This window comes from Pleurodeles waltl, chromosome 1_1 (genome assembly GCF_031143425.1).
Source record: "Pleurodeles waltl isolate 20211129_DDA chromosome 1_1, aPleWal1.hap1.20221129, whole genome shotgun sequence".
NCBI classification, from domain to species: domain Eukaryota; kingdom Metazoa; phylum Chordata; class Amphibia; order Caudata; family Salamandridae; genus Pleurodeles; species Pleurodeles waltl.
Genome location: NC_090436.1, coordinates 775,446,079 through 775,465,478, shown reverse-complemented (window position 1 = coordinate 775,465,478; position 19,400 = coordinate 775,446,079). Strand labels below are relative to the sequence as shown.

The window sequence follows — 19,400 nt, the reverse complement described above, 5'->3', positions numbered from 1 at the left end:
TAGATGTAGACTACCAGGGCGAGTTGAAAGTCATTCTCTTGAACAGTGGTGACACAGACCTAGTGGTGCAACCCGGTGATCGCGTTGCCCAAATTGTCATCATGACGGTTTATGGAGGTGTTGTCAAGAAGGGGAGTGCCCCAGCCCTTCTCACTGTAAGAGGCAAAGGAGGGTTCGGATCTACTGACAAGAACCCAGGGGCCAAAGTGTGGATTGAATCCCCAAATAACCCTCCTCAACCCGCTGATGTCATTGCCACTGGACCAGACAATGTTCTGGTAGCTATGCGACCTGGTCAAGACAAATGGGAACATGGTTCCGCTGACAAATGCTATTTGCGAGAATGATAATACGAGTTTTGTCTTTTGTTCCTTTTCAGATCATCCTGTGGGGTGCCTGTGCGATGAGTGTGGTGCATGGAGCCCTTTCGGGAGGCTCCACCGGGGAAGGGCTCATAGCCAAAAAATTCAATCGTCAGCCGCAGATGCTGATGCTACTGCATCAACCAAACAATGTTTGGATTCATCTGGCGCAGGAAGTGCTGAATGTATCTCCCTTCTGTATGAGTAACATGCGAAGCGTTCAAGATCTGATTACCACTTGTCTAGTGGCGGTGCCCACTCCTGCTGCGGTATTATTGCACATCTTTAACAATACAAACCAGGATGGAATGTGGATGTTAGTGACGTTCGCTCCCATCTGTCACTCTATGAGTACTGCTGTCATTGCCCGGAGGTGGGCAGGCGGTTGTAGAGGAACATGACATCCATACTCACGTTTAACATCTCATATGGGGATGTGTGCTATTCATTGACCTGTGATCCTATAAAAAATAGGTAAATGTGCTCAGCTTAAACTGGAGAAAAGAGACAAAAACTTAACTGCTGCACAACAGACATTGTGCCACTCACGAAATGACCAGACCTGTTTGAATGTAAATAATTCAATGTTTTGCCAGAATGTGGTGCCTGCTGCCAGCCACATTCAAAACGTTAAGTTGCCTAAAGGTTGGCTCTTTTCATGTGGTTACATCTCTTTTACCTATATCCCAGCCAATCTGACTGGAGGGCCTTGTGCCTGGACACGCTTACGCTTTCTCATCTTTCCTATGGATACTGCTCTACACCCTCGCTATACCAGAGACACTATTCAATTGCCTACAGACTGTGATTCTGAAATTTAATTGCTTTCCAAAACGGAATATGTCATTTTAGCTGGTTCTATTGTAGGGGTGCCAGGGCTCGCAGTGTATAATACCAGAGTTATTAATAAACTTGCATGTTTAGTAGTTAAGAATATTAATTATACATCAGCTGCTTTAGCTGAGCTGTTACTAGATGAACAGGGAACTAGAAAAGCTGCTTTGCAGAATCACGCAGCTATTGATTGTTTAATGCTCAAACACAACCATGGCTGCAGCGATTTTGAAGGGTTGTGTTGTTTTAATTTATCCGACCACCCAATATCAATCAACTCCCACATAGAGGCCCTGCATAAGTTAGTAAAGGGGGTGCAGCAGGATGTTGACAAGGGGTGGTGGGACTGGGTTTTTGGATGGCTGCCTAATTTAGACCAACTGCGTTATATCCTTGGTGTAATCATTATCATAATAGTTATTTTAATTTTATGTTGTTGTATTCAGTGTGTGCCTAACCTTCTATCTCAGTGTTTCCCAAGAGAATTGCCATTTCAGCTTGTAGGATATACTTAGTGGTAAGATGGCCAAATGGTCCAAGGGTGGAATGTATTGCTACATGCACTACGAGCAAGTGCACTACGTGCAAGGTGAACAGTGGTGCAGGGTAAGAACAATGAAATATACTATGGACCATTGGCCTCTGCTTCCATTTTACATTGGTTCACGACTCCATTTTGTCGAGTCTGGTTCTGTGAGTAAAGCACTGTTCTGTGTTTTTTCACAAGCTTCGGCAAGCTGCAGGGTGGGGTGTTTTTCTGCTCAACTTCGCTTCATCTGCCTGATACGAAGGGCGCTATTTACATTCCACAAGCTATCAGTTAGGACAACAGGGGGATGCGCCTGTACTCAAGGAGGAATGCAAGCTTCACCTTGGAGCCCTCTTCTGGGAGCCTGGCCCGTCCCGAGGAGACGTCTCGAAGGGTGAACAAGGAACAGCTGATTGCACAATTTGTAAAGGAGGGGGTCTTTTTCTAGAAAAGACTCCTGGGCGTTAGTAAATACTATAAAGGTCAGGAGCCTGGATGGACTGGTTTAGGAACTCTCTTCTGGGTTGGACGCAATGCCAGGAGGACTGATTGTCCCAAAGGAGACTCTCTGTGCCAGTCGATTTGGGTTCCCCGGCTTTGTATGCGGCAGAGGGATGCAGAATCTCTTTTCAGTGAAGCCTTTCAATTTCTAAGCATTTAAGTATATTGTTTGTGGGTGTGTAATATGTACTTATTCTTGCAGTTATTCTCATGTTATTTTTCATGATAACACAGAGTGTTTGTATTCTCACAGTTATTCTCATGTTATTTTTCATGATATATTAGTGTGGTCAGTTTTGCTATATGAGAACTTGCCCCATAAATAAACCTGATTATTATACTTACTAAGGTGTGTAAGAGTGATTGTTTCACATTGTGCTCTAAACTATCCTGAAGTGCATAGTTCTGTTATTCTGAAGAGTGAAGCAACACACCATACTCGCTTCACTAATAGCACTTGGGTGTTTTGGGCTGCTGACTTTTGTCAGGGTAGTTTGGCTTCTGAAGGCCAGATTGGGAATGTGAACCAGACCGTTGCCTTGTGAGTTGTTTTGTCGGCCATTTGAAAACTCCTTCTTTTTATCCCCCTACTTCTTTTCTCTGGTGGGAACCCTGACCACCCTTTTGGGAGTCTCCCCACCCCAGATGCCTTTGAGGACACTCCGGTGCTGACCCAGATGTCCCCTTCCTCAGCAAGTTTACTGGGTTCAGTCAGCTTGCTATTGACCAGGTGTTGAAGCAGCTGTGGATAACAACTATCAGCATATGCCCCTTCAAAAACAAATTGGACAGCCCATCAAATTCATTCACATTGCTGTCCTTCACCCAGCCCTTCAGTGTCTTCTCAGTATAATCTAGAAAATCTACTCAGGTTTGTGTGTTCAGTTTGTGACGAGCCCTGAACTTTCACCAATACTTTTCAGGTGTCAGACCAAACTTCTTGACTAAGATAGCTTTCATAGCAGGGTAGTTAGTCTGGTCCCCGACCTCTAAGAAGAGTGTCCCTCCCTACCGAGGGCATGTACCGCCAAAGACTACTTCACCAGAACTCCTCTGGGACCCTGTACACTCTTCAAGCCACTTCTTTGGCTGCTAGTCATTTATCCACGTCACTCCCATACTGAAACTGGGCACCACATGTGCTGGGATGTGGATTTTAGACTCACTTGAAGATACTGCAGGTATGCTGTCACCAATTCTGTTGCTGGATCCCACTTCCAGGGCTCTTATGTCCAGCTCTCTCAAACTGAGCTTATGGGCCAGTTTCTTCTCCTCAAGAGCCAGTTTTCTCTCCTTGCGGGTCTGCTCCTATCTGGCAAGTTCCAACCTGAGTTTCCCCTCCTCCCTCCTGTCCACCAGCTTCTCTAGTCACAGGTTCCTGGAGGAGACACTGCTCCCTGGTTTGGAAACCACTTTTGATTCTGACATACTGTTAGTCCTTTCCACAGGTGGTTTTATTTCCCCGTGGAACTCCAGGATCGGGTCACTCTCCTCCTCCTCAAGAATTTCTTTCTCTTCCTTTGGGATGTCTTCCCCTGTGACCTGGGCTTCTGTCCAGGCCCTCAAAGCCTTCTGTAGTTTCATCTTCCTGGTGAAACCCCTCGTAGACACTTGAAAGTCCTTGCAGAAATCATTCAGCTGCTGCACAGAGTAAGATTCCAAACTGGTCAGCTCAAAGTCTACTACTGCAGGTGCAGTTATGAGCTCTCCAGACTGAGTCATAATTTAGCAGAAAAAGTCAAAAAGGCCAATTTGGGAGCATTGAAAACAACAAAAAAGAAAAATGCCAATTGGTATAGGTCAGGGTGAAATAGGAGAAAAGGTCTAAGAGGCACATTTTACTCTGTTTGTGCCGAATGTGCATCAAAAAGTTTGACGCACATTCAGCGCAAGCCTTGCCCCATTTTAAACTATGACGCCCGACCCCACGGATGTCAAAAAAACCTCCATGTGCGTTATTTTTGGGATGCTGGAAACCGCCTTGCGTTAATGACATGCAAGGTATGTATAAAAAATTACTTTAAGGCCTGTGCGCCTTATTCATACTCCTGCGTCATATTGACTCACAGGAGGTGGCGGGCCTTAAAAAACGGCACACAGCCTTATGTGTGCCGTTTTTTAACGCCTGGGTGAGGGCAGGCGTTAAGGGACCTGTGGGCTCACTTCCATGGTCTCAGACCATGGAAGCAGTGCAGAGGTGCCCTTCCCTGCCCCCAGGGACACCCCTGCCACCCTCACCCACTCCAGGAGGACACCCATGGATGGGGGGACCCATCCCAGGTAAGTGCAGGTAAGTTGAGGTACGTATTTTTATTTTTATTTTATAAAGTGGCACAGGGGGGCCTAATTTGCCCCCCCCTACATGCCACTGTGCCCAAGGGCCATGCCCAGGGGACAGAAGTCCCCTGGGCATGGCCCTTGGGCAAGGGGGCATGACTCCTGTCTTTGCTAAGACAGGAGTCATTTCCATGGGGGTTGTGCATCAAAAAATGGCGCAAGTCCGGTTTGAGCCATGATTTTTGACTCAAACCTGACTTGCACCATTTTTTGATGCACAACCCCCATTTTCCCCTACACCGGCGCTGCCTGGTTTGAGTCATTTTTTTTTACTATGACCAGCCCGCAGCGCCGGCTAACGTCAATCCTTAAATAAGGCGCCTGCATGGTGCGTAGGAATGGCGTTAGCCGACGGTAAAAAAATTTATGTAAACCAGCGCCGGCGCTGGTTTGCATCAAAAAGTATAAATATGGGCCTAAGTGTGGAGTTGTAGTGTAAACTGAATCAATATGTGGTATTGAACAAACACAGGTCCTATCCCACTGCTGCCACCAATGTTAGAAATTGGGTCTCTAGTTGACAGAGGTTTGCACTCTATCCAGGTAGGGACAAGTCAATGACATGACATAAATTAGCTTCTGCTCAACCTCTCGTAGCTTGGCACAGGGCAGGCAGGCCTAACTTAGAGGGCAATGTGTAAAGTACTTGTACAACACACACACAACAATCTCATGAGATACACCACAGAAAGAGACTTCACACAGATATAGAAAAATAAAGCTTGCTTATTTGGTTACTTTTAAGTTTATCATAATACAGATCCAGTGCACAAACAGTGAAGTTTTGGCTTTCCAGACTCAAAAATAGCAAGGCTAATGAGCAAATGTAATAGATCAAAGGAGTGGTGCTGGGGACTTCTCGGCATGGGTGTATGATGTCCCCATGGACTCCAGTTCTGTCCTGGCTCCGCTTTCTTGGGGAGCAGTGTATAGCTAGGCTGGGCAGAGCCACTCGAGTTGAGGTTGAAGGTGGGCGGCAAGGGAAAGAAGGGCCCCTCTGAGCCGGTCACATGTGTGAGCGGTGAAGTTTGGCAAGAGCCGTTTGATTTGAAATTGAAGGTGGGCAGCAAAGGAAAACAAGGCCGCTCCGGACAGGTCACGTATGCAAGAGGCAAGGTTTGGCAAAAGCTGCTCGAGATGAAGTTGAAGGTGAGTGGCAAAGGAAAGCAGGGTCGCTCCGGACAGGCACAGATTTGAGTGGAGAAGTTTGGCAAAAAGCTGCTTGAGTTGAAATTGAAGGTGAGCAGCAAAAGAAATCAGGGCTGCTTAGAGTCACTGGGTTTGGAGGATGAGCCGTGTGCTACTAGAGAGAGATCCGCACGCTTCAGAGTGGCTCAGCAAAGCAGGGCAGCAGTTCCTGGCAGAGTGGCAATACTGGCACACAGCAGTCTTTACTCCAGTGGCGTTTTCTTGAGTCTAGAAGTGTACTGATTTTAGGGAGTCAGGTACCCAGTACTTATACTAGAAAGTGCCTTTGATGTAGAGGGTGACTACAAAGAGTTCTTGTGAAGTGCACAGGCCCCCCTTTCAGGTCAGCCTCTTCTCTAGACTATCAGTGGGAGATAAACAGCCCCTTTGTGTAGACATTTCCCTTTGTGGGGTAAGTGTGAGCCCTTTCCAACCTTCTCCCCAGTAATACCCATCAGTATGTCGATGCATGCAGATGCAGTTGAGTTTCCTGTGTTGTAAGGCCCATATTTATACTTTTTGACGCTAAACTGCGCTAACGCAGTTTAGCGTCAAAAAATTTAGCGCCGTCTAACGCCATTCCATAAATACGGCGCCCGCATGGCGCTTCAGAATGGCGTTAGACGGCGCTAAATTTTTTGACGCTAAACTGCGTTAGCGCAGTTTAGCGTCAAAAAGTATAAATATGGGCCGCAGTATTTCCTAGACCTGTGATCGGTCTACAGAATCACAAAGGACTGCTTTTAAAGGGTCTGTTAGAATAGCAGAGAGTCCAGAGAAAATATAACTCCTGTATTCCAAGCAAGAGAGAACCAGCAACTAGATAACTTATTTTAAATCTTCTTTAGGGATCAACGTTTTGATGGGTTTAAGTAGTCTTAGCTGATCATGTGTGCTTTTCACCAAGATGTTAATGTGGGAGCGTAGTTTGAGTTTACTTTTTCAGAAACGTGGCAGCATATATTATTTCAGTACACAGATCTGCTTTGTTAAGGTTCGGATGTCGTGAAACTATTTTGCTACCTTTAGGTTCGGAGTAGATTAGGAGGAATTCTGTTTTATTCAAATTCAGTTTTTGTTGTCTCGGGTGAAGAAAGAACTAAGGTGATTAGTGGAGGTGGTCTGGTTAATTCTTAAATAAATCATTGGTATATTGGTAGCAGAAGTATCTAGGAATTCCCAAGAAGACATGAGATGCATATTAAATAATATAGGGTCCAAGACCAATCCTTTCAAGACACCAATGTTGTAGCTGTGGCTTTTGATAGATGAGCATTGATCTTAAGAGTCTAGCAGGCAGCATTCTTATTTGAACCATCATTACTGTACCACAAAGTCCAGTTGATAGGGTTTAAAGTAAATTATTGGGGTCTGCCATATTGAATGCTGCTTCTAAGTCCAATAGGTATCACCTTTATAGAGCATCTGGCAGCCATCACCCTTATTACTGAGCAGAGATGGTTCTATGCATTATCACATCTGTGCTAAGGCCTGTCTTCAAGCCTTGCTGATAGTTTGTTAGAAGGCTACTGCTATATTTGTTCATTTGCTGGGCTAGACACTTATAGAATTGTGACCATAGACTCGCTCAATAAAATATCCAATTTCAAATATATGCAGATGACATCCAACAACATGTTCATCTAATAAAGTAAGAAGAGCAAAGCCAAAACATGACTTCTTGTCTGGAACTTATAAAACTGTGGTTGTATGCAGAATATCAGTTCCAAAAAACAGTCTGAAAGAAAAATGGTGTCCTAAGTATTCTTTACACAAATATGACCCCAATCAATTGCATATTTCCGATTATTAAATCAGATTTTTGTGAACAATGATTAGGACCCAATATTTCGGCCCAACAATATTTTGGTAACAATGTTCTGGTAGTGTTTGGAGCTCTCACAAGTAGCGGTGGGTGAGCCACTGAAAGCTCGAGCCAGTCTCAAGCCTGATGTCTGGCTCAGCTCAAGGCCCTGTTGGAACCTCGAGCCCCTAAAGAAAAGAGCTTTCATGTGGCTTCTACCTGTCCCCCCACCCTGCAACCCTGGGTGTGGTGCTGGGGCCAGAACTGTCCATTTGGGATCTAGGGATCCAGGTTTGAATCTTGACATTGACTCAAGGTTGTGTGGTTCTGATCTAATCACTTCATCTCTCCATCCTTATAAATAATGAATGGTGACCATTTGTAATGTAATGGGTTTCTTTGTAAAGCGCTCCAATACCTTCGGGTCACGTTTGCCCTCCATAAAAACTGCTGAATGATGCACAGAGGTCAAAACAAAGCCTCAACATGTGGAATGTTGTTCTATTATAATCTGGGCCACACACAGAGTGTACATGAAAATTGACTTGCCTCTTAGTTCACTAATGTGGTCCATGTTGAAAAAATAGCACTTTTAATGAAGTAATTTTGGGTGCAGTGCTGTAACATGATGTAGTAATGTCAACGTTTCCACATGCTAAATAAATACATGTTTTATTTTTTATTTTGAAAGGACATATTCTATGAGTTGTTTGATCTATGATTTACATAGCAAACATTTTCAGGGGCTGCTCGTGCAGGGGCTCGAAGATCCAAGCCAGACCCTTGGCTCGACTGTGACTCCGATCTCCCCGTTATTTTGTTGGCTCGCCTACCCGTGCTAGCAAGTTAATAGGGTACATTTATTTTACTATGCGCCGTACTGCAGCAGATAAGGATGCTTATATCAGATTTTAATTAAGGAGTAAGAAGGTAACGGCCAGGCACGACATATACCCATCTATCTGTTTTTTTCCTCAGCAAGGAAGATACTAGCTCATTAGACCGCTGACCCATCGTGCGTGCTGCTTCGCGTGCGCAGATATATTATCTCAAACACAGGATCCCTGGCACGGGGCACCGGAGATCATGTTATCACTTTACAAATATAGCCTATTAGTACATCTGAAAGGCCAGTCACGCAGGGGGGTTTAACCAGGTCTGCCTGAAAGCGAGCCACTGTTGCTGCCGATGGAAACAACATCAGAGCCGTCGAGAAACCGTAGGGTGAAGCGCGGGGCGTGCTCAGAAACCCCAATCTAGTGGCCTCTGACTATCGGTAAGGGACAACTTAGTTTTCACTTAATGCAAAACTACGTTTAAGCTTTGGACATGAAATTGGGTGTGAGGCAGACATTTGGACAACAGAAGGGAGGGACTACCCAGATGTGTTCCTTTGTTAAAAGGTCAGTGGTCGCCGCGGTTCCCAAAAGTGAACTTGTTACGTTTTCCCTTTCTTGTTTCCTCTTAAGCTTCACTGTAAATCAGTCCAGCTATTGTATGTCAAAGCCGTGTCCTACTGTGAGAATGATTTTCTATAAAAAAAAAGAATAATAAAAAAAAAAAGCGGGGCTGGAAATGTGGGATAAATCTTTATCATCTGAATAAAAGGCTGCCTGGAATTACAGAGAGAGCCTCAAAGGGAACACCAGACAAGTTACACTGCGTGCAAGCGCTCGGAACAGTGGGTGACTGACCCGGGGAGGCCCGGGCTCGGGAGCCTCTTTCAGATGTCTAGACGCTTCCCTGCTGGGCATACCTGCGTTCTAGCACGGCTTTTTGGTTTAAATTGGCGACCGCCTAGAGAAAAACAAAAACTGACGAGATATGTTTTTAGGACTATTATAAACGTCAAATTGTTTTAGCACCTTTTATCGTCTTTTAATTCACTAATGTGCGAGCAGTAAAAATAAATAGTTTTCTGTTTCTCTTAAAATCAAAACTAGTTACACGGCGGTACGTAAAATGCTACTGTGCTGTGCACTCGTCCATTATTCAATATATAGAACGTTGTACCACTTAGTTTTCAATAGCATTTTGTTGCAATATTTCTAAAACGCTTACTAAACCCTTGGGAGGCACTGAAGCAGTTGCATACATGGGTACATGCATGCCATATAGGGGGTATGGTTGGGTGGGTGTGAAAAGAGTTTCCATGTCATGCAGGATGACCATCTAGGTCCGCTATCGTGTTCTGGGATGCGCTGCATAGCAGTGTGATGGATGAAGAGGTGTGAGAAACAGACCTTATGGTTTTCAGTAACCTGGCAGCCCTGGGAAGCTCTGCATGTGCCTTTATGATATTCCCTATGGTCATAGCTCACTTAAACTGTAAACTTTGCACTTGTATAGCACACTACTCACCCGTGAGGGTCTCAAGGCGCTGTACTCATACCGCTATGGAACCCCTCCTGGCTTTTCCCTGTGAGGTGCCCACTCCTGGGCACACCCTCCTGGCTTTTCCCTGTGAGGTGCCCACTCCTGGGCACTCCCAGGCATCCAAGCGCTGTTGTGGAGATTAAGCAAGCTATTGCCCAGAGTTGGACTCATTAATTAGATTAGGTACCGAGGCGAGAATTATCTGGTCCAAGGGAATTGAGCCCAAGACCTGCCGAAGCGGGACTTGAACCCTGGTCTTGAACCAGATCTCTGCTTCAGGGTCTGACGATCTAACCATTGTGCCACACTTCTCCACTTACTGCATTGGGATGCACAATCTGAGATATTTTGTTTAAAATGTTATGACCCTGAGCAGGCGTGGTTGGAGAGGGAACTAACAGGGAGATCTTCTGTGATCGACTGTGTTACTATCACCTCATATCTGAAGGTCATTGGGAGATGTAAAGAAACGGTCATAGTATATAGCCAGTGCTGACCTGCAGTCGTCGGTTAGATTAGAGTCCTCCAATAGGCCAGCATATATGGCAGATCTCTTCAGTTATTCCATGCATGTTCAGTTGGTGATGGCTGGATAAGTGCATATGGGCTGGTACAACACAGGGCCATTGGATACAGCCTGTCTCAGATATGTCTTATATTAGTGTAAGAGGATTAAGTAGTATAAGGGATTGCATACAGAGCCTGTATGAACTACACTTGTGTGTTGACCACTGAATATTATGGTGTTGCCATCAGTGTGTGCCAGAAAGTTATATATGAGTTGACATTACTATATAATAGCAAGGTTACTTTTAGGGCAGCCCTTAATAACTTATCTGGATAAAGAAGATGGGGTGGGCTTTAAACTGTGACTTGTACTTGAAGATGTAATTATCATTCTGGGTTCTATCTCAGGGTGATGTAATTAGCCCATAAACAACCACGTCTTTAACTGTCTTCTGATAGGTTTTGCTGCTTCAAATCTTGGGTGTTAGCTAATTCTGGAGCTTGGTTGCTTCTACTGAGGAAGCAGTGCCTATTATTTCTTATAATAAGGTTGAATGACGATACGTAGAGCCAGGAGCACAGTGTCATGTTTTGTTTCAATTGCTTGAATTTAATTTGTAGGCATAGTGGTCTTTATCTTTGGGGGGCTCTGTGGAAAATGCAGAGTGTCTTGAACATGCTCTTCTAGCTAGAAGTAGCCAATCACCTTTTATCACTATTTACAGTATATACATGGTTTCCAAAGCGGCGGAAAGACATCATGTTTATGTTCGGTAACCACCTGGAATATATCAATGTATACATTTGCACTGACCAACCTGGGGCATTTTTGCACTGATCAGGTGATTTTGTTTTTCCAGTGGATGATTTATGTAAACGTCAGTGCAAAATTAGCCAGCTCAGGAGCAAAACTCTTAGGGCAACTTCTTAACCCAAAATCAGTACCTGAAATGGAAATCAAGTTACTCTCAGAACCCACAAAGAGGAGAGCAGAAAAGATAAAGAGGGCCTTATTTTGAAGTTGGCAAATGCAGAATTTTGTCAAAAGGTGGCAGTTGTCCTGCCCTTCATAATTAGTGTGTCTGGCGCCTCGCTTCCCTCTATTCTATGTACACTAAAAAGGGTTCACAGGACATCTGCCACTTTTTGCACCATACCCACCATGCTCTTACCAGAGTCCTTACGGGCACGAATATAGGAGGCAGAGTTAGGAGCATATGAGCTTCTGGCTTACTTTATTAGTTGCAAAATGAACGCATTTTAAGATGTATTGGTTGGGGGAATTAGAGAACATGCTGCAGTGGATTAATTTATGTGCTGCACAAATCTTGTTCAAACTACAGACCACAAATTACTATCATGGTAAAATAGCTTACTTTGCTATGCACTCGTTTATTTTGTACTAGGCGAATGTAATCTGGAAAACCTAAGTTTCAATCTTTGTAGGCTTGAAATCAGCATTTAGTTAGTCTAGTATTGGTAACATGGGCTCTAAACAACGTCACATGACAATTTGACGCACATTTACAGCTTGTTTTGCTACATACATTAATGTTTATGTTTTATCATTATAGTGACAACTACTGACAAAAACTATATATACAGACCTAGGTTTATTAATGAGATGTAGTGCACTAAAAGGTAAAAAACAGTTTCCTATTACCGTTTTAATCAACTGTTCTCATGAGCTGAGAAATAAACAACTACTCACATAGCTGTCTTTAAATTAGACTGAAAATGAATTATTTCACTTTTGTATAATTTTATAGAAGAAACCAATAGCTGCAGTAAATCAGAGGCATTCAAGAAACAAACGAAAATGCAACGAAAAGGCAAATATGTAAATCAAGCATTATTGATTCATTCTGAGTAGTGGTCTCTGGTTCACATCAGAAAATACAGCTGTTAGGCCTGACAGTCTTAGGGTGATCTCCCACAACTTTTCGTCTGCCTCCCACCATTTCTGACCTTGTTTTTGCTGGTTTCAGGACTCTCTGCACCTTACCACTGCTAACCAGTGCTAAAGTGCTTGTTCTCTCTCCATCATCATGGTAACATTGATTGGCATATTTAATGTACTTATAAGTCCCTAATAATATGCACTTCTTGTGCTCAGGGCCTGTAGATTAAATGCTACTAGTAGGCCTGCAGCACTCAATGTGCCACCTACACCTGTAGCCCTCTAACCATTGCTCTGGCCTGCCATTGCAGAGCGTGTGTGTGCAGTTTTGCTTTCACCTCAACGTGGCATTTAGAGCCCTTTGCCCAGACTTCCACTACCCTTTTTTACTCATATGTCATCCCTAAGGTAGACTCTAGGTAGTCCATAGGGCAGGGTGCTGTGTGATAATTAGGTTGGACAATTAATTTTTCAGTGTGTGAGGCCTACCCCTCTCATAGGTTTACATTGGGAATTCCTTATTACACGTTTAAGCTATAATTCATGGTTGAGAAGGAGTAGTTATGTCATATTTCTTATCATTGGATTGGTAATGATAAATCCACTGCTTTTACAAAGCGGACATTTGTCTACCTTTACAGCACTGTGTGCCACCAGCCTGTCTGCAATACACATCTGGGGTGGGTGACAGCTACACTTTGTGCATTCCCTCTAGACAGCCACAAACACAGGTAGGTTAGGTGTGTCTGAGCACTCATCTGTATTCTGATAGCTCTTCCACGGCAGGAAGGGAGGGGACGGCTGCCACCTACACCTGAATAGGCAGTGCCTGTCCCCACACATAAGGGATGGTTATCCCCTACTGATAGTCTGGATCTGGAGCTAGGGCTGAGAAGAAAAGACCTCTGTGCACTTCAAAGACCCTTCTTTGAAGTCTCCCTCATTTCAAAGGCGCAACTGGGTATAAATACTGGACCTAATTTTTAAATTATCTGTTAAATAATCAAAGTAACACATGAAAATCTATAAAAGATATACTCATTTAAAAAATAAATGTAGTTGGCTGGCCCTCTAAATAGTATGCAAAGCGAGGCACACTGTTCAGGGAGTCCACTCAAACACACTTTAGTTTACAGGGGTAAAAACAAGATCACCTAATGCTCTAACATTTAAGGTAGCTTGGTCGAGCGGCTAGGCCAATCTTGGAAAAGTGCAAAGCATTTGTTGTACTCACAGTATCAATCTTGCCACTTACACACTCTAAGGAATAACTAGAGAACAATTTATAGAAATACTTCAGCTTTTTTAATGTAATTTTTAAGACCAAGATTATCAAAATTGGGTAAGTACTTTTTGAAGTTTAATAAAAATTGTCTTTTTGTGCGTAATTACACACCATAGGAATCAATGGAAAGTCACCTTTAAAAATACATATAAAATCACACAGTTGCTTTACCAAGTTCTTCTTTTGCAGGTTGGTCGAGGTTGTTGAAGGGCACACTATGCCAGCTGGAGAAGTTCAGGCAGCTCCCGGTTCCAGCGGGAGCAGCGGTGAAAGGTCTCTGGAGCTGGTGCAGGGCCACTGCGGGGGACCACTTGGAAAAGGTCTGTGCAGGTAAGTTTAGAGGTAGTTCCTTGGGGTTTCTTTGGAGCATTGAGGTGGCAAGGGGTGAGGGACCCCTTGGGCACAGAAGGTTCTGTGTTGCAGGGCACAGGGCAGCCGGGTGCATAGCAAATCGGTGAGTCAGGAGCTGTTCACAAAGATGCCCTTTGGAGCTGGAGGTAAGTCAGTTCACGTGTTGTTTACAGGACAACGGGGGCACTCTGGCAGGAGGTCCAGGGTATTCCTGAAGTCTCTTGACTGGAGCTTCTTCCTGGCCCTTTTTCAGCCCTAGGCAGTCTGGTTTTCTTAGTGTCCGATGCCAGCTGACCAGGGCCCAGGGTCTTGGTGCTGGTCTTCTTTTTGTTCATCATATCTGATTACGTGGTCTAGGGGTGCCCACTAACTGCTGAAATTAGTGGGTGTTTTAGGGGGAAGCTGGTAGTGTCCAATGGTACACCTACCTTTGTGTGTCTACACCCACCACAGTGACCACTTCCTGTGGGAAGGGTCACTGCTCTATCCCTGATTGGCTACTTCCCTTCCATCTAAGATAAAGGAAAATTAAATAGAGTGTCCACCTCGCAGGCAACACCTTAGGGGTGGTGCTTGCCAGGTGGGGCCACTCCTCCTACCCTTTGTGTAGTTTCACACCTTTCATCCCACCAAAATGGGGGTTTGCAAAGGGGTTGACCATCTGCTGCTAGCAGCAGGTCTGGAGGTCGAGTTTCAAAGGTGGTAAGCCCTTTGAAGTTCGCTCCAGGGCAGTGCACATTCCTGAGGGAGGGGCTTTGTTCTACAAACCAGAGAGACAGACCTCTCCCCCAGGGTTTGTAGACTGGGTGTCTGGAGGTTGCAGACTGGATAGAAACAGTCAGCAACCATGCCAGGGTAGGTAGCTTTTGTAGGGGGCACCTCTAAGGTGACCCTTGGGAATATTTAGGGATAAATCCAGTACTAGTACCAGTTTGGATTTATCAGACTGAGTTGTTTGATACCAGGGTTTAGAATGGCCATCATGTAGCTGGGGAACTTGTGTTGACCAGTGTCCAGCACATGTATTAAAATGGCTGCTCTGTTCACTTAGCATGTCCCAGGTTTGGCAAGGACACAGTATCAGCATATTGCTCATGCAGCTTTGCCCTCACATATAATATGGTGCACTCTGCCTCAGGGCTGTAGGGCCTGCCAGCAGGGTGTCTTACCTATAGTATATGCAGTGTGCGGAGGACAGGGCATATAGGCAGTGTGCCATGTCAAGTTTGTGTTTTAGGTTTGCACCAGTACAACTAGCCTGTCATGGCAGTGTTGGGGGCATCTGTATGCGGGGCACTAGAGGGTGTCACAATCAGTGCTGCTGCCCTCAGAGGCCTACCCATTGTACCTAATGCACTGGGTACTTAGGAACCATTTACTAGGGACGTATAGTGGTAGCTAAAGGTGTAACTAATTGTACCAATGCATCACAACAGTTTTAGGGAAAGAGCTGTGGTCCAGGGAACCTGGTTAGCAGGGTCCCTGGGCACTACAATTTCTAGGCTACATCATACATCAGGCAAAAAAGTGGAGGCTAACCATGTATGGCAAAAATTTGGTGGAATACCAGATTTTCATGTCCTCACTTTTATTCGATCATAAGTGTTACTGAAAGACAAATGTGGGAGAATGGGAGTGGATTGTCTTCTCAATATCTTCTGACATTTGCGCGGGGCTTAAGAAAAAGTCAGATAGAAGTAGCATTAATTTTGCTTTCCAACCAGCTTATAGATTATAAACAATCCTAGACACACACCTGTGTGTGTGGTGGGGGTGACAGCATACACATTTGCCCTCTTTACTGTTACAAAGATATCTCTTGGGGGTGTCCCCCAATATTAGAGAATGTGGGATGGACTGAGTCAATTCATTTGGAAAAGTTTGCATCTAATGTTTGTAAATCAGAAAACAGTGAATGACCGCCTCAGACGAGGAATATGTTTTCATAATGAATGTTTTTATGTATTTATGAAAGAGTCATCAAGAGGAAAGAAAAAAAACCATAATCGCTTTGTTCCAACGCTGTCTGAGCATTCAATAATGTGACTGATCAGACTGGTTATATTATGTTACCTTAGAAAATGAAAATACCATTATAAGTGGTTAACACGTTTTTGCCATCAGTTTAAACATTTGAGAATTCAGTTGTTGCAGAATCATAGCATGTGAACATTTATATCTGCATCAGCACAGAACTCTTTCCAGAATATCTTTGATCCTGAGGCCACTCAGTCATCTTAGTGGACCCTATGTGTGAGGAGAGATACTTTAAGACACATCCGGTTGGGGATTGTTGCTCATCAATGTTATGGAAATTTGAATTTTCTGTTACTACTATAATATAATGTTACAGTTTTACGGGTGATAGAAGGATCATGCTAAACCTGATTATGTTCAATTGGCAAATTAAAATCTATTCTATCTTTTTCCCTTAATGTTTTATTCCTCAATGCATTGCAAGTTCACAATAATTATTGAAGCGTCTCATTACCTGGAAGGCTCTGTGGCGCATACCAGAAGGTTTGGCAGGACACATTTTCAGTGAATCCCACCATCTTTCAAATTGAGAATTGGGGGATCAATAACAACACTGTACACTCTCACCTAATTTTCAATCCTTTTCCTTAAGTTTTGCTTCCTTTCACCTCTTTTTTGTGGCTTTTGGAAACCTTTACTGATTTGTACACAATATTTTGATTTTAATTACTCCATTAATTTATATGGTAGAAAGCTTAGGACATATGTGTTCCAAATGTGTACTTGCCAGCTGACCTTATGTTTATATTAACAGTATGGACTTCATAGACATCATGCTAAGTGTTGCCCAAATACCATCCTCAAACCCTCTGATGTTCAGTTGGTAGCAGGCTATTATTAGTCTACTCTGAAGTGCAGCTTTTTGCATAGGACTAGTGCCCGTGAGGAGAAACACCCCAAAACGCAACATTGACACATCACATTTATCGATTGAAAAATGATGTGTTTTTTTGCAAAAGTGCCTAGCTGTGTATTTTGGGATGTAGGTCAGTCGGCACCTAGGGAAACCTACCAAACGTATACATTTATGGTAAGTAGACACCTAGGGAAATCCAGATTGGAGTGACTTGTGGGGCTCTCCCTGGGTTCTGTCACCCAGAATCCTTTGCAAAACTCATAATTGGGTTAAAAACATGTTTTCCGCACATTTCAGTGCTGCAAAGTTCTGGAAACTGAGGAGAGTCACAAACTTTCTTCCACCCAGCATTCCCCCAAGTCTCCCGATAAAAATGGTACCTGACTTGTGTGGGTAGGCCTAATGCCTGTGACAGGAATCAATCACACAACGGTCAATGTCAGTCATTACATGAGGGCAACTGTTGACCCTGGGGTGTTCCATTCCTGAAGCAGGCACTAGGTACAGGCACTCAAGTGGAGTAGTGTTTTATCAGGACAGGTGGGGAAACACTGGGTGGTAGGAATGTTGTGGATCCCAGCATATTCCTGTAGTTTGTGTGACAGAAATACAAGAAAAAATAGTGTTTTTTTTCAACATCTCACATTTGCAGGGTATTCTGGGTAAGGAAACTTTATGGAATCCACACAAGCCATACCTCTGTGGACTCCCCAGAGTGTCTAGTTTCCAGAAATGTCTAGGTTTGGTGGGTTTCCCTATATGGCCGCAGAGCCCAGGACCAAAAACGCAGGTGCCCTCCTTACAACACCAGGTTGTTTTGTGATAGGTAATTTTGATGTCTCCACAATACGATTTGGGCAGTGGAATTTGGTGCTGAACTAAATTGGGGAGCTCTCAAGAGAGCACTCTCTCTGTGCTTGCCGCTGCATGTACCTTCTCGCTGGGTTGGGCTAACCCGCTATTGTCCCACTGCACAGACTGCGCGTGCGAAGGTGCAGCATGACTGTCCTCATCACCTCCCTCAGAATCACTTGAATAGGAGTTGTCAGATGGGGTTCCTCTGACTGAAAAATCACTCCCAGAGTCTGCGCCATTGTCCTGTCCCTCAGGTGCTATCTTAGTATCTGCTGTCTCAGTCTCTGATCCTACGTCAGAGCTGTCCTCCATAACCTGAGTTAGAGCTTGAGCAGGAGTCATCCAACAAGACGCCATCTCTGCTGCTGGCTAAGCTGTCCATCTAAAACACTAGCCTAAGTAGACAGTCACAAATTTGCTTATGGGGGTGTGTGTGTGTGATACGTGCAACAGTAAAGGTCGGTCACCTTAGCTTCGCTTCTTCCCTCAATCAGCACGTTCTCTCAAGATACTAAAAAACAAACAAAAAAAGACACACTATTGCTTCACCTTGTCACACACCCATTGTCACAGTCTTTAGCGCCTGTGGTGCCCAGTCTGACAATCAATATTGGCGCTCCCACTCCCATGACCTCCTCCTCAGATTTCCTCAGTGCCACCCAGTAAAAGTGCCCTTCATCTCTCCATAGGCCCCCTCGCACATGCATTTCATTTATATTATAGTGCAGGTAATGGCTGGCTTTACTAATCCACCCAGCTATTCACATAAAATGTAGATTTGATCTTTGCAGGAGGCATATAAACCTTCTGCGCTACTTTATGGCATCAAACCTGCCACTAAAGAAAAGTTCAACCCCTATCTAGCAGAAACATAATCACAAGAGTTAGTTCGACTTTTTTATTGCTGCCTAAAAGCTATGGTTGAAACACATCAGTTGGAGTATGTGCATTGCTTTGTAGACACGTGCTGCGAGACAACTGGTGGTATATATATATGTATATATGTGTGTATACATTATATATATATATATATATGTAAAGAGATCAATTTTATATGTGGGAGTGGTTTCCCTGGGGGCTGATCCCAGCCCCCAAGGAAACCACACATGCATTGTCAAAAGTGATCGCTCTCTCTTTCTCTCTCTCTCTCTCTCTATATATATATATATATATATATATAAGTATATATATATTTAGATAGATATATATCTGTAGATATATAGATATATTAGTATTTTTTAAATAGCTGTATGGTTTCCCTGGAGGGGGGGGGTGATCGTGGCTTCCAGTGAAGCCATGCATCTATTAAAAAGAAATTGCCCCCACAGGGGATCAGTCGTGCTCACTGGAGACCCCCTGTCAGTTGAATTTTTAATTTCATGTTTAAAAAAAAAAAAAGTATTTATTTTTAAACCCTTGGGGGCCGCGATTGCACCCCTCAGGGGTAAAATAATGTATTTTTTTCAAAAATATGCCCCGGGGGGAGAGGGGGCCATTTTCAGATGAGGACGACCCACCACATGTGTAATCCCTGGTGTCTAGTGGTGTTTCCTGGCTGTGGGTCGCAGCGCGGATGTGATCCACGGCCAGAAAAATATTTCAGGAAGGCCTTGTTTGAAAGGTGAGAATCTCCCTTTTCAAACGAGGCCTTCCTGAAAGGTGTGGTGCCCCTTTCAGG

The 19,400-nt window shown here is 44.1% G+C and overlaps 1 protein-coding gene across 1 annotated transcript in view; it reads left to right on the top strand.

Moving 5' to 3' along the window:
- Positions 1-8,748: 8,748 nt before the first annotated feature.
- The window catches only part of LRRC2 (leucine rich repeat containing 2), a 1,181,887-nt gene continuing 1,171,235 nt past the window's right edge, over positions 8,749-19,400 (top strand). The window contains exon 1 of the mRNA XM_069227666.1: positions 8,749-8,831. The gene's annotated coding sequence lies outside the window, so the exon portion shown is untranslated. The remainder of the gene's footprint in view (positions 8,832-19,400) is intronic.